Raw genomic sequence first — 16,530 nt, forward strand, 5'->3', positions numbered from 1 at the left:
AGTTCAGCGAGTGAGGATCATAAAGAATGTGATTATGAAGAACCTTCGAGAAATACAAGAACATTTAGAAGAATTGAAGTTTCATTTTGAAATATCTGGAACGTACTGAAACAAGTGACATTAGTGACGTCAGCGAGGCTGGCGTCCTCTCTTTAAAATAACGAATTTGTATTAAATCCGATATATATATAATATTTACTAAGATTTGTTCCTTAAATTCTTAATTTAACATCATAGAAAGTGCTATTTACAATTCACACAAATTCTTTGGTTTCAATACATTATAATTTTTATATCTTTATCTAATTTACTACATAATGGTGCTAAAATAGCAGTGTTGCTGACAAATCTGTTACTAACGCTATTTCTAGTCTCTGACATTAAATGAAATGTCCGCTAAAATTCTATATATAAAATAAAATCTCAGATATTCGCGTGTGCTCATTTAAATGAAACTAAACTGTTTGGACACTACGCCTTTTTATATATTTCATGACGACATAATCATTACGTTTTTGTTCCTTTCAGCAGACGTGATCACGGTTTAATTTTACGATTTAATTCAATGAGTATTTTGAAGTCCGAGCATTTATGACGCCTAGATATATTAAAGCAATGTTTTAGGTAGTGGAATTGAATTAAATAAATTTATATTGCAAAAGATATAATATATAGAAATAAAATAAAACTGAAATAATAAATGAATCGATATTTGAAGTTTGTTTTTCTTGAATTGAATTTAGTTTGTATAAATACATATTATAGAATAATCAAATTCGCGTAATATATCCGAAATATATTAGTTTGATTTAAATTAATAAAAGTCGCGAAAGACTTAGATCTCATTATGTAATATATACGTAAGTTATATGTTATATCATCACAATGTAACGATTTATTGGAGTTAAATTATAAACATTCACAATTAATTCCATCGCGTCTCCCAGTCTCCAACCTCAAGATGTAAATAGAGAGCTCGCTTTGCTAGTTTAACGAAAGCCTCATTTTGCTATTTTTCTTTGTAGAATTTATTTTGCGAAGTAAATTTAAAACATGAGAATTGCAAAGTTTCTATTAACTTAATTCTATTAAACGCCAATGCTTTAATGCGGTTTTTTTATAGTTCTCAATCGGGTAATTTAAGATATTTTTCATATATGTATATTAAAAAGCTAGAACCATTTCCTTTTTTCAAAATAGCCGATGCTATTACTGAGACGTAAATGGTCTGGAGAGTATTATTTCACGTCACAGTCGTTTCGTCTGAAACGCGTTGAAATTTAATTCTGAGTGATATTTGACATTCCGTGTTTGTAGTCTGTTTTAATTTGTCATCTGAAGAGTCCATTTTAGGAAACCACAAATAGAATTGTTATTTAAAAATTTTCTTGAATTAATTTTATGTACTTAAAATTAAATAAAGTAAATTAGGGATAAAAATTAGTTTTGTGTTTAGTAATTCGATAGTACGTTTTTAATTAGGGATTAACTAGCTAACCGTATAAAAAGTTATAACAAAATACACTATTAACGAATTCATTAAAAAAAACAACAAATATCTAAGCGGTAGCTTAATATTCATTAAATGCCTATATTTTTTTTTAATAAAAGGCGACAAACAAGCAGACGGCCTACCGGATTGGAGGTAGTCTGGACATGGATTTGGACACCTGCTGTGTAAGGGATATTGCAGATGCGTTGCCGGCCTTGATTGTGGGAAAAGGGAAAGGGCAACCGTCTCTCTCACTCATCGAACGAAACGCAACCACTAAAGATTACTTCACGCCGATCTTCTGTGAGACGGTGGTACTTCTCCGCCGAGGCGACGCATGTTTGAGCTGTAATAACTGACCATAGCCAGGTTCTACCACGCTAAAAACATATATCTAAATAAAACAATAATAACTTTATGTAAAACTAAAGTATAATGTAAAAAAGTATGAAATCATATTATAGGGCAGCTTACTGTAAGTGTACAGAGAAATAGTATATATTTATAAAATATTCAAAGTGAATGGTCGGAAATCCTATCCTAAAGGCTGGATCAGGTATTTGTCATAAAGAAATCGTTCAGCTCGCATATTATTTAAATTTCCTTATACATATGAACTAGATGTTCTATGTGTAGTTAAAGCTATTTCGCGATTAAATTGTTTCATAATAACATAGGTTTATATTAACATAAAAATAAAACAAGAAAAAATGTGTAAAATACAAATATAAAGATAAAGCTTTCTTGTTATCAGTTAATAATAAGTAGTGTCAGATAAATGTTCTTTATTTCAGAACACAAGCGTATCGTTTTCATATTTTATCATCTATTTCATGTAAAATGTAATATGTTCACAGTTTTCATATGTATAGAGGAAATAACTTCTGACTTAACCTACTGTGAAACTACCATTTACTTGATATATATAACAATATTATGTATTTATTACATTTATTCCGAGGTGTTGTTAACATTTTTAGTCACATCAACTTCAAATTAGCTTGACTAGTGACACAGATTAATCAATGTTACATTCAACATTTTACTATAGCCAGTATTAAAAAAAACAAAATCAATTTTTTATGAGGATTATAATACGAGAATTTTATTATTTTAAAAAACTACAGACTCCAGACGTTTCGATTACTTTGCAGCAACCGTGATCACGGGCACATTCACATCTTGTTGTTTTTTAAAATAATGTAGTTTTTTAAAGTAATGTAGTCTTTTTAAATAATAAAATACGCGTAGTATAATCCGAAAACAATATATTGGTTTTATTTAAATCAATACTCGTGAAAGTCTTGGATCTCATGACACAATTAAAATAACTAGCACCGTCTTAAAAAATAAAAAATAAACTAACTAAAACAATTTAAATCAACACATACTAAATATAAATCGAAAAGAAAAAGAAGACAAAGGTAAAAAAAACATTTTGATATCTAATAATAACTAATTTATTTGGACGCTCTGCCTAAATAGTAATAGGTCATAATCAAAAGAAGCGAGAGAACTTAATGCTTAATTTCTTCATAAACATTTACTTCCGCCCCTCTATATTTTGAATCATTTATAGGCCCAAAAGCCGTAGCGTTAATTGATTAAAAATTTAATGAGAAATCAACATTGCATTGCGCTGAAACTTATTTATGTACCAAAAGCAAGTAAGTATGACCCGAATAGAACTATCACAAAATTAAAAGGTCTTTTAAATATATCCATAACTAAAATATATACTTTTCTTTTATTAAACAACAAAAGATTTTGATAACCTTTTTTTTAAATTGCCTCATTAATATTCAATGAGTTCTCAATATTTTATTTAAATTAAATGTAACAATATCAATAATTTGTATGCCGATGTAAAGTTTGTATGGAATAATTGATGCATACCGTTGCATACATTGAATACAAATATGAGTAGATTTCTGTTTCTTGTTTTAATGTTGAACTTTATTTCACCTGAACCGTGTATAAACTACTATGGTTAAAGGCTGTTGCTTTTAATTAGTAGTTTCTTGTTGTTGTATATATGATATTTGTAATTGTTTTTGCATGTCATAAGTCAGTTACAGGTACCAAATTAGCTGACGAAGGTAACGGTTGGTTACTAAGACATCTTTCCACAGCAAACTTGGTCTATTATGTTAGAAGAGATACCTTACAGCTTAATGTCACTGTAACTTTACTGTAAGGAAAACTCCCATGGTTATATTATATCGGCGCCCTATGGCAGAGCGCACTGGCAAAGATATATTCAGTTCAACAAACCTGAAATTTTATTCAAATTTTTTTAACCAAAATGTCATTTATTTGAAAATCAAACCTGCGATCCTTCACTTCCACTGACCATCATATTTTGTTAATAATGCAAGGTTATGTCGTCAGATTAATTGAAGTCTGAACATAAATATTAACATTTGTATTAAAAAAAACAATTTAGTGTATAAGGAACAATGTACAAAGTTAAAAAGAAAGAAGATTTCATCACGAAAGAATCCCTATCTAATATATGTAAGTTCAATGTACAAATAATTTCTCTTAGCAATGCTAGCAGTTTCAATTTCTTAGAAATGTTTTATAAAAATTTATGTTTAACTATTAATTGTTAAACAATTTGAAGCTTTGACTATTTTAATTCATTAATGGAAATGACGACTGAAAATATCTGAATTTTTTTCATGTATAAAAGTTATATAAGGTAAAGAGATTAGCTTGGACGGTGGGGGTGAGCATTTAACGTACGTTAGATAGGGCATCTTAAACCTACACTTGGGTCACAAGTCCCAGGCACCGTTTAAGCTTCTCTACCTGCAACACGATGGACCCGGTAACCGCAAGCTGAAATATGAAATGCTGAGAATTTCGTGTTCCTTATCGTACAAATTATTCTCTAACATTAAAAAGACATGATTGAATATTTATAAATATTCGAACATGACGAGATCAATATAAAAATAGTGAAGAACTCTTAACATAATATCAGCAGTAAATAAATATAAAACTTGGAGTTGAATTGAAGCAGTTTGTATGCATACATTGTGTTTAGACTCGTATTTTTGAACTGTATGCAGTCTCGGATTTATGAACAAAATGCAGTCACAAAGCGAGGATTTGGAAGTAAATAAAACAGGAGTATTAAATCTGACCAAATCTTGTTTAACAAACAAAGTTGTTTAATAAAACTATTTGGTTTTCAAACCAAGATTATATTAAATAATGTATTGAAAATTTATAATTTGAAAACTTAAATATTGTAAAATCTATGTTAGTCTATTGTACTGTTTGTCATATTGTATGACTGCGCTCACCGATTGCACTTTCACTTTACATAATAAATAAAAGAAATGAAAACTATTTTATTTAATATTCTAGTCAGTTTGTTATTATTTAATATGTTTATAAATTACTGACTAATTTATTTTAAATCTCATTTTTACTTTTCCTTGGGTGCAGATCACAAATGCTTCATTAAATATGTGCTGTGTGTCTCATTAAATGTGAATATAGATTCCAATTATTATGATAATTGCTCTACAATATTCAGCACGTTTTCCCAGACCCAGTCTGGACTGGTCAGTGTTTTGTTCCAATTATAATTTCGTAACTTCAATGCCATAGTGAATAAGCTAGGAAACAGTGCGTTCACCGCCTACGACTTCATTTCTAACGAAGACTGAAAGTGATTTTTAAAATATTAATATGAAGACAATTAATTGAATAAAAGTTATTCACTTTATTATTTTATATATAAACTCATTTTAATTAGTTATGTTTGAGAGAGTTTATATATTTTGTATCGTTAAAAGCTATTGCTTCTACGAAACTTGTTAATGAAGTTCCTGTTTGTAATATACTCAATGGGGCTTTGGGAACAAAGTTAATTATATATTTATAATTAGGATTTCCTAGGTTGATACTTTTTAGTACATATATTTCCATAAAATATATATATATCTATATATATATATATATTTAGTTTAGTTAAATCTATATATAAATGGATTTAACTTATTCATAAGGAGATACGATTTCAAGTAAATTACACTATTTATTTTCTATAATTTAACATATTGACTTATAACTAATGTATATGTTATTTGATATATTTAAATTTAAAAATATATCAAAATAATAATGCAGGAAAGTAATCCATTAAATATTATTTAAATTTAATATGATAATGATTTATTTATTCACAATTACATATCATTTGATATTGCTATATTAAAGGCACATTTATGCTATTTAAAAAACAAATTAAATATATCATTTAAAACATTTATAAATTATTATCGACGTTTATTGCAACGATTTAACAATTTCCACTAACGAGTATGCAGTTGATATAGTCTCTTTATAAATTTCTTAGTAAAAGCAATATCATTATTAGTATTTTAATATTCATTTTAATGTACGTAGGAGAGATATGTATGTAACTTACAGAATAGACTCAATACATTCCCTAATTACAAAAAACCTTGAGGTTTAAGTTACAGAACTAAGCTTTGAGTATCACGGAATGGTCAATAACCCAGCGATTTACTTGTTTGTTAAACATCAAAGAAATCCCGCTTAAAGCATATGAGGCTTACTCCGTATAATATCAAATCACTTTTATGTAATGCAATATATTGAAAAGATGTTCACTTTTTATTTATTAAAATTTCTCGTTGATAAAATGATTTAACTTTCAATTGTAGTATTTTTTATTCTAAAGAGGGCAAACGAGCAGCCGGCCTACCTGATGGAGGTAGTCAACGTTGCCGATGGACTTTCGCAACATAGTTTTGATCATGCGTTGCCTGCCACCTTTGATTGGAAAAGAGGAAGAGGAAAGGGTGGGAAAAGGAAAAAAGCAAACGGTGCTCTCTCTCATCCGGCAAAACGCAGCTATTTAAGACTACTTCAAGCCGATCTTCTGTGAGAAGGTGGTACTTCCCCGGTCGACCCAGCCCATGAAAGAGCTGCAGTAACTTGACCCCAGTTACGCTCTACCTTGGATGTTAGTGGAGTTGAATATTAAATAGATACATATGATGAACGAATACATACACTACCATAATTTTAATATATATCTTTTTTGTCAATATCACATTGAAATCAGTCAATAAATCTCTGCTAATAATTAATTATTCGTAAAGTTACTTAAACATTCAAGAGCCAACATTTTTGTGTTTTGTAGAGAAGACTAGAATCCCGTGAATATTCTACTATAAGGAAGGGATTTATTTTCTGCAACAATTTGACATTTACAGCCAGACAGAGCAACAACGGGTGCAGAATGTCTTTTTAAAGATTTAAATAAAATTTTCCATTACAAATGAGCAGTTATATAAACAGTTATTTTAGAGTAGACATAATATGTTATTAAATGTTATGTGATGTGCAAAATGAATCGTACATTGTAATGATATGTAAATTAATTGATCTAATAGAAATAATATTGTTATATAATCAGGTGGCAAATTATTTATCCATTTACTACATTTGTGATTGCAAATGTTTTAAATAATATCTTAGAAAATTGTGTTTTAGGTTTCTAAAATGTAACCTAAAGTTGTAGTACTTCTAAGAATTAAATTTTATGTCGAGTTATTTCGGCCAAATTTCATCCAAGAAAACATTTACAACTTCTACATTGTACGATACATCCTGTGAGTGAGTTGTTTCTTGATTAGTTTTTCTTTCTAAGCAAGGTTTCTTTTCAGTTGTACGAATTCTAACAAACTTATCTATTAGGCCATTGTCCGTGTATGAATGGCTTTATAAGTATATATATACATAAATACATACTGCACTTAGAATGTATATATATTCTTAGAAACAAGATAAGAATTGACTTTTTAAAAATAACATTCAATACAATTACACTACTAATTTATTAAATTTACACAAAAATAAAAACAATTCTAAATGAATAACTTTCAACTATCTTGATTTAGACTAATCGTTAAATGAAATCCGAACATAACACAATCGAAAGATTTAAACAGACTTCGAAAATCTACTAACGACTAATCTATCACACCAACGCGCGTTACGAACGAAAAAGAGCCCTGATGTACTGTGAAAACTGATTTTATGTCGTTTGAGTCTCTCCTACCCTCTCATATTCCTACATTGATTCTCTCCTATCCTCTCATATTGCTACAATATATATAAATATATATGTGCAGTTTAAAATTCTTATAAAACAACTCTTAGTAATTTTAACTCAATATTTTACCATTCTTAATGAAAAACACATTGGTTGACACATCAAATGTAACGACAAAAGACATTGTGTTAATTAATTGTGAAATTAGGATGATTAATTTTTTTGCACGTATAACACTGAATTTAATAACCGAAAAACAACTTCTCAATAATATTTCATAGATACGAGTATGAGTACATATACAGATATTTTGAAATGTCAGATATTTTCATATTTTCTGATTTTATTGCTGTGTGTACATATACTTTCATGTTACAGTTATTGAAAATACTTTGAAAGGTAATGGGGAGAAAAAATTACTTCCTCGTCATATTATTGGCTGTAACATTCCAGTTTTCATTTGTTAGTTGGCCTAGGAAGGAAAGAAAAAAAGTGTTGGCGGTGTTAAAATATACACTCATAGAGCAAGATATTGATTGACTTATTTTTGTTATTAAAATAGCTTTTGTTTTTGTTTTTGACAGAAAGATGTTTCCTGCATTTTTTTAAGTGATATTTTTATTAGTTTATAAACGTGTGTCTGTTTTATTATTAACCTAAGAGTGAACTGTAAATAAAGAAGTAACTAAATAATAGATTATTCATAATAAGTTTTTAATTGTCTTATTTATATTTTTTGGAGGATTACTCCCACATTCACATATTATATACATGTATACATAGAATATACAAATTAATATATTTACATTCGTTATAGTAAAATATTCTCGTATAGTCACATAAAGACTTACATAATTTTTTAATAAAGTTTGTAACTCGTCTGATGCGCAAACACCAGTCATCAAAACGGTGCCGCAAGATCGCCAGTCGAAAACTACACCAAAAACTGCCCATTTGTTGTTTGCCTTACCTTTTTATTAGCCACTCTATCACTGCTTTTTTACGTGATTGCTACTTCTATGTTCAATATTTTCCTAACATTATTAACCCGGATCGGAAACTTGATTCAGTATTACAAAAAAAAATACACATACTAAAAGATCCACCTTAAAATTTATCTAGATTCGCTCGAAAAAAAGCTCTCGGTGCAAGTTAAGCGAAGCGACATCAGCGTTTTGGTGCCAAACCGTTAATATGGATATGGGTTCCGTTGTCCGGCTCAAAAATTGAAAGTGGTAGACTCTAAATTTTTTCGATACTAACCACCCCAGGTAATTAAAAAGGCTAACGAACAAAATACCTCAACTAGGTGGTACATTCGGTTGCCAAAATCAGCTGCGGATAAATGACCAGAGTCGCCAGTATAGCGTTCTGGTCGCTTCTCTATCTTCACATAATAAAAAAAAAAAATGAAGTCAAAGAAAACAGCTGATAACTAAACAACATCATATATATTCATAAGTAATTGCATATTAATAAAAATAATTATTACCTGATTCAAAAAATATACAAAACTCATTGTCCAATTTATAGAAATTTTTATAAAAAAATTAAAATCATAATTTATATCCATGTACAGACTAAGGAATAAGCCCAGTGAAGGGTTCGCACCTTTACAGACAAACAAAAACATAATCTGTGGCAACAGTGTAAAACTCACGTTTTATTTATTTTAAGAACCTATGTTATACGTTGGATGTATATGTTAGTAGAAATAATGTTGGGTAAAAGAACCGGCTGTAAACTTACATGATACAACTAAACTATTTACTTTTGAATCACAATGAAATCTTGTTCATTTTTTATTCACTCATAATTCTCTAGCATTTGTAATAAAATAAGTACGTTATTTTGCTTTCAAAAAAAGCTGGCAAATCTGTATTTCTAGTCGATTTTTTTAAAGCGATAAAGTGCACTCAACTATACACAGTGAAAGAAATATTGTAAAATATAGATCTGATGGAAAAAATACTTCGATGTGAGTAAATTTAATTCAACTTTAATATCATTTACCAAACGTTTAATGTTAAAAAATTATCATTATAAGGTAATTAAAAACTTTGAAAGGTTCTATAAGACTACATGAAGACTTAGTTAAATTATCCTTAATAGTACTAGTCTGTTATATGTATCAGATAAAATGTATCAATATAAGTAAATATTAAAGTTATCCAACGCAAATGACAGGAAGTACGAGGGAGACGACGCCGTGTCATATCGACACGGATTTTACCCATAATAATCGGTAAATTATAATAATTTTTCAGGCTATTTAGCGTCACACTTATTTCACTGACCGACTTACTGGTAATTAAATAGTTTTGATAAAGGGATAGTAAATAAACATAGTACAATAAGTTCTACAAACTTATCTTTTGTTAATTTGTTCATAAATAAATAACGTACAATTAACATTGAAAACGTAAAATATTTAGGTATATTTTTGATAAAGTATTTTTAGTAATAATTGCAACTAATAACCTTATGGACTTATAGGAAGATTTATAAAATTATTAAACGGAATTCTTCTCTTACGTAATCATTAAAGTACAGGAAAATACTGTCATTCTTCTAGTAAGCGTGACAAATGTGAGTCGTTTTTTATTCCTTTGTAGACGGGCATACTAGACATCTCTTGGGATTTCCCGGAATTTTCGGGAGAGGCACTTCACTTGGGTCCCCCACGAAATCTGCTATTTTATGTAAATTTGTATATGGTTGAATTCTACACAATAACCATAGGTAAAGAATAACCCTCAACATTGTAAATAAAATAAAATATTTACAGATCTGGTACATACATACATTCGGAAGTGCAGTAACCTTCTGCCACATTGCTTTGTCTTTTCCTTTATAGTATTTGCTGTATTTCATGTTTTCTGAATAGGAGATAATTTTTATATCAATCCGAATCATTGCTTTTAAATTTTTCATTATACGATTATTGCAGAAAATATATATTTTTTATCATAAACACAAGTTCAATGTATTTTCTTAATAAATCAATGTGAATAGAATTATACACGAGATTTGCCATTAACAACCGTTCTTTACTTTGTTAAGTAAATTCGTCTTTAGTATATATTTTAAAATGTAAAATTTGTATCATTTATAATGTTCATATTGCAAATTATATTTATTCTTTATCTAAAATATTTTTATATAAATTTTAAGCACTAAAATTATTTTACCGGTCAACTTAAACATTAGCTTTATTTCGTTTTGACCACAAATGTGAGTCATGCGTCGTAATTAATAATAATTACTATACTCTAATCCTAATTCTTCCAGTAAATTTATTCACCATCATTATAACGGCAATTATGATAAACAAGTGAAGTGTTCATGAACAGAATTGACAAAAAAGAGAAGCGGCATAGTATTACATAATTTTTGATAAAGAATATCTTTTATCATAGAAAAGTACTATTATAAAACAACATTTTCATGTGTCATGCCACTTTGACAAGAACTCATTCAAACGAACCAATAATGTTAATAAGTTATTAACTGTCAAATGTAATTCGTTTTAATTTAAAATATGCGAACGAATTTATTTATAATAAATCAGGATTGATAAATATATATCGTTGGGAGGCTTCTTTGTAATTTGTTTTTTTTTTAATAATAACTATTAAATTAATATTTAAATCATAACCTTATATCCTCGATATAAATTTGCAAGTGTCAACGTAAGTTTATTATTAATTTACGATTTTAAGAGAAGCACTTCATGATATTGTGAAAATTAATTTGAAATCTATTGTTTTTTAATCAACAAACAAAATGTAGTCGCTGAGAATTTTTAATAAACCTTCGGAACTTGTGGAAGAGGGTTTCTATTCAGAGCACACTAAAGCTGTTGGTACACAAATAAGTTTCGACACAGTGCAGTGATTGCTTACGTTAAATCTTCATTAAATTTTGAAGCAATTGACTTGGCTTTTGGGCCTCGGAATAAATTATAATGTTGAGCGCTGAAAAGAAGTTTTTATTAGAAAATTTAGCATTACACTAAGGGCAATTATAAAAGTTCTCTCGTTTCTATGGATTATAACCTATTGCTGGCAAGGAGTCCATATACATAAGGTACTAATACTTATAATACTCGGTATTGATCTTTAATTAATTTTAAATTCGTTTCATCAAATATTTTTGAAATTTTCAATTCAATAAGCAGATCAAACCTCTCAGCATTCCATGGATTCACCGTGCAGATGCCGGAGTTACAGGGAGAGGAGCTCCAACATTGCATGGGACTTGCGACTCAGGTGTAGGCTATACTGCTCACTTCCACCGTCCAAGCTGCTCTCCCTGCCTAACCAAATCTGAAACGAACGTATTAGGGCTGCATTCGAAGTACGTTCTAAGAATGAATTGATGTTAGTTCTGGACAGACCCAAGTCTTTTAGTATGTTGTAGCGAGATCTAGCTGTTGTACCTCTCGCTCCTACTTCTACCGCGTACAAATTTACGACAAACCTATTCTAAGTGAGTTCGTAATACTTGTTGACCTTGAAGGCATAGTCTTTCGAGATTTTAGTTTCCAAAGGAACCGTACTTTAAAATTAGCACAGCGCGCTTTAAAATTTGCGAATATAAAAAAAAAATATGTCTGGTCTGAACGCCGACGTACAATATCCACTGGGATTTTATATTACTTCTCATACGTATTCATAATTAAAGTCCAATCCGTAGCTGCTTTAATGACAGAGTAAGACTTGACGTTTGATTTTATAGCCCTAGGACATTTTTTCACAAAACCTATTGATCGCTTGTGGTTAATTTCTTTTTGCGCTCTGGCTACCGAAAGCCGAAGCGCTTTACGTGTTGTTTTTACTATTCCCTAATATTCATGTATTTGCAAATTTTTTAAATCATTGCTGTAGTAAAAGATTTTTAAATCTTTTCTCTATGGTCAGACTGATTGTGAAGTGATACGAACGTATGAAGCAGAAAAACAAAGCAATTTAAATTAAAATCTGGCTTATAATTATACAGAATCTGAGATAACATCGTTATAATATCATTTTGTAATGCAACAGATATAATGACATATACACATTTGTGTCACAGGGGGAAAGATAGATTTAAATCACAAGTCACAGAAGTAAGTTTTTCTGAAGTGAAAGTTGCAAGATATTCCCAAATTATAACCAAACGCAGTCAGAAGAAAATATTTATGTTACCATGATTATTATTAAGTGGAAATAAAAAATAAGTTACGGTTTTGTATCAGATTTCTATATATATATATATATACAAAATATACTCCTGGATACCTTATTTTAACTATGACAAATTTAATATCTCTTAGACGGATACTTCAAACAAATGTTGAAATAACTTTGGAGAAAGTAAATAATTACTTCTTCAGTTATTGAGACGAAACTTCTCAGCTTCCAATGGATATACCGTGCTAGGTCCTAGGTCCGTCACAAGATCGCAATATTATTTAAATGGACTTATAAGAGGAATAAATATTTTTTTATTTGTCTTATTTTTAATTAAGTGTTTCGCTATTACACTTTCAATGTTCCCAATGTTTCTTTTACAACAATTCTAATCACGGAAACACGAGATGAAAGTGTCTGTCCGTTAAACTTGTTATTTGTCATCTACAGCCCACGGTTTCTTAATTATCTAGCGCACTGCTCTGAATGCACATAAAATGTGCTAACTGTATCTTAAGGTCGGGCAGTATGGTCACGAACTTAGGATGTAATATTTTTGTCGAGAGGATCTCAGGTGTTATATAATTTAAGATCATCTTCTCTTTTAAATTTATAATGTTTTGAAATTCGTAAAGTCTCGTGGATTAATCACAGTACAAAGCTGTCTTCACGAATCTTTGATTTCTACCACCAAATAAAATGCCTTGACTTGTTCACTGTGTGTTGACATTGACGTTGCTGACTTGGACGCACACCTATTTTAAACTTCTGTGATATTATTATGATCTTGTGCTCATGCTCATCTATTTTGTTAAATATATCACAAGCCACAGTCAGAATTCAAGTTTATATACACCCGTTTATTATAATATCTTTCTCTATTATTATATACTCTTGTTACTCTTAATCTATTAATTCTTGCCAATCTGTTAAACCAAACATTATATAGACAAAACATTGAGGTTTGAACTTTGGACAAATTCCAACTAAAATATATATCCAATTTTTTGTGTGTAACATTGATGAATGTCTGAAAAAAACTAATGTCACGAAATAGGAGGCTGAAAAAGTCCGGTAGGATATATCATGCGTTCTGTACTGGAGCGAATTGCCTCAGAAAACCATCACTCGTCAGGAATATTTCACACTCAAACAGCTTCACAACAATGAAAACTTTACTATATCCCGTGCTGATAAGTGGAAAGCGGCGATTACAATGAATCTGAGTGATTATGATAACGATATGATAACAGAATCTTTTACAGACAGTTCCACTTATAAAAAAGTTAGCAAAGGCCTGACAAATACAGTACTAATGAAAATAAAAACCTGGATTTATAGACATAGTAAAAACTTGACTCAGACAAATCACTCATACCATCGTGTGCCAAACAACCAAAATTATGTATGTATTTACTAACTCACACACTTTGATCTCGTCTGTCAGAAATAACAGTTCTTGTAAGCTGATTCAAACGTTTTGTAAAATGTAAAGTAATACAATAAATCTCTTGTTATATCTCAAAATTATATTTTCGTTTAAGGGTCTAAGATTTTGCTTTAATATTACACAAATATATGATGATATTTATATAATAATATAAAAAGCAATTTTATTGAAAAATAATTTGTTTTACTCTCTGATTCTTTAAATATTCATCCAGTAACCACACATATATGTAAATATCTGTGAACATAAAACTAATCAACCGTGAAATATCTTTTATCACGCAAAGAGATATCTATTCAAATGTATTAGTAAATTTAAATAAAACGCTAGTCTAAGATTTCTTTATGACAAATACTTGATCTAGCCCTTTTGAATAGAATTTTCGATTTGCGAATATTTTAATAAAATTGAATATTTCTCTCTTCTCAAACTGTTACTGTTATAATGTAAAATAAAATGATTACATAATAATTTATATTTATTTTGATTTTATACTTTTATTACTGTCGCATATAAATGATGTATAACTTTTTTGCTTTAAAGACTATTATATTATATTTATATATACAATAGTGGTAGGTTTGATCATGTACGTTGATTAAAATTTAAGATTTATTTAATGCAACGTTTTATTAAATTTAATTATTGAAATATTATGTATTCAGAATGAAATCTATTTGATAAAATGCACGCTTCTTCCTTTGCGATTAAATATGTTCTTTCGTCTATACATTGTTCTATAGTTGTATCTCAACGCTGTTTTCTCAAACGGATTTGCGATTCGTACTAGATTGTTAATGAGATTTAAGAGTTTCACGAATATTCATTTCAATGAAACTAATATTTTTCGGATTATTGCGAGTACTTTATTATTTTAAAAACTACATATTCCCGAAGTTTTGGTTACTTTGCAGCAACCGTGATCACGTACAGACGAAATGTGCCCGAGTATCTATGTAGGTTTTTAAAATAGTAAAATACGCGTCATACTAGATTGATTTATATATATAACCATATATCCAAATTCTGGATTTTATAACAATTGTCAGTTTGTTATATGTGTATTTTTGTGTAAACATGAACAAAAATTTTATGTATGTAAAATATTTTAAGCGTCATTGAAATTTCTCTTACTTATAAAACTATAATTTATGTTAGTTATAAAAAATAGTGTATTGCTAGGTGGTAATTAAATATAATTTATTTGGTTTAAAGTAAGCGGTTCTTAATTCACACGTACACCTTGTAAATGATGAGGTCTTTCCTAAACCAATATTTCAAAAAAATATTTATGAATTCACTCACAGCGCACTTACATTTAAAGAGTTGAATTAAAACACTAATTAGAAAAAACAGTTGAAATTACCGTCGCATATAAAAAAGTCTTATAATTTTAATGTTTTCTTTTTTATTATTGATTATTCCATTTAAAACAAAAAAATAAAATCAAAAATTTAATATAATGTCTCTTGAAATGATATTTTTAGGTTATTTTTAGCAAAATCTTTAATTCTCGTTTCTTAAAATAGATTCTTCTACTGATAAAATAAAATAACACTAACACTTTTTTATATCAATTTTTTTTTATCAGTTAAAAATCACACGGCCTAGTTGATGGAAGGCATTCACCGTCGCCCCTTGACATTTGTAAAATATCCCTTATATTGCGGATGCGTTGCCGGCCTTGATTATGGAAGAGGGAGAAGAGAGGATGGAAAATGGGAAAGGGAAAACGCAGCCATTAAAGACTACTTCACGCCGTTCTTCGGTGAGAGTGTGGTACTTCCCCGGTCGAGCCAGCTCATGTCTGAGCTGTAGTAACATGACCACAGTTAGATTTACCACCCTAGAACTGCGACGGAGATGTTAAATGTCGTTCCCATTTAATTTTATAAGAAAGGTTTTACGTTGAAAACTATTACCATATCGGAAATAAATAAAGGATAACGACTAATATTTAATCATCTATAAAATATTTAAAACACATTTTCTTGTTTTTTAATTTAGTGTAAAGCATACAAAGAAATATAACAATATTAATTCAGATTATAATTCGTCCGTAAAATAAAAAAATACGCTTTTAAGATGATGACGTATTAGTTCTAAAAAATAAAATATTATTTTATTTTTATAATAACTGGATCGTAGTAGAGTTTACTTTGAAGAAGGAATCTGCGAGGGATATACAATCTTAATTCTTTTACCTAGACCGTTCAACTTTGTGTGACGTAATAGATTAATATGTCGAATATTAGTTAAATGTGGACTTAAAACATTACCCAGTAAAAATCCAGACTATCAGTGCCACCAG

Source organism: Danaus plexippus (assembly GCF_018135715.1).
Source record: "Danaus plexippus chromosome 22 unlocalized genomic scaffold, MEX_DaPlex mxdp_27, whole genome shotgun sequence".
NCBI lineage: Eukaryota > Metazoa > Arthropoda > Insecta > Lepidoptera > Nymphalidae > Danaus > Danaus plexippus.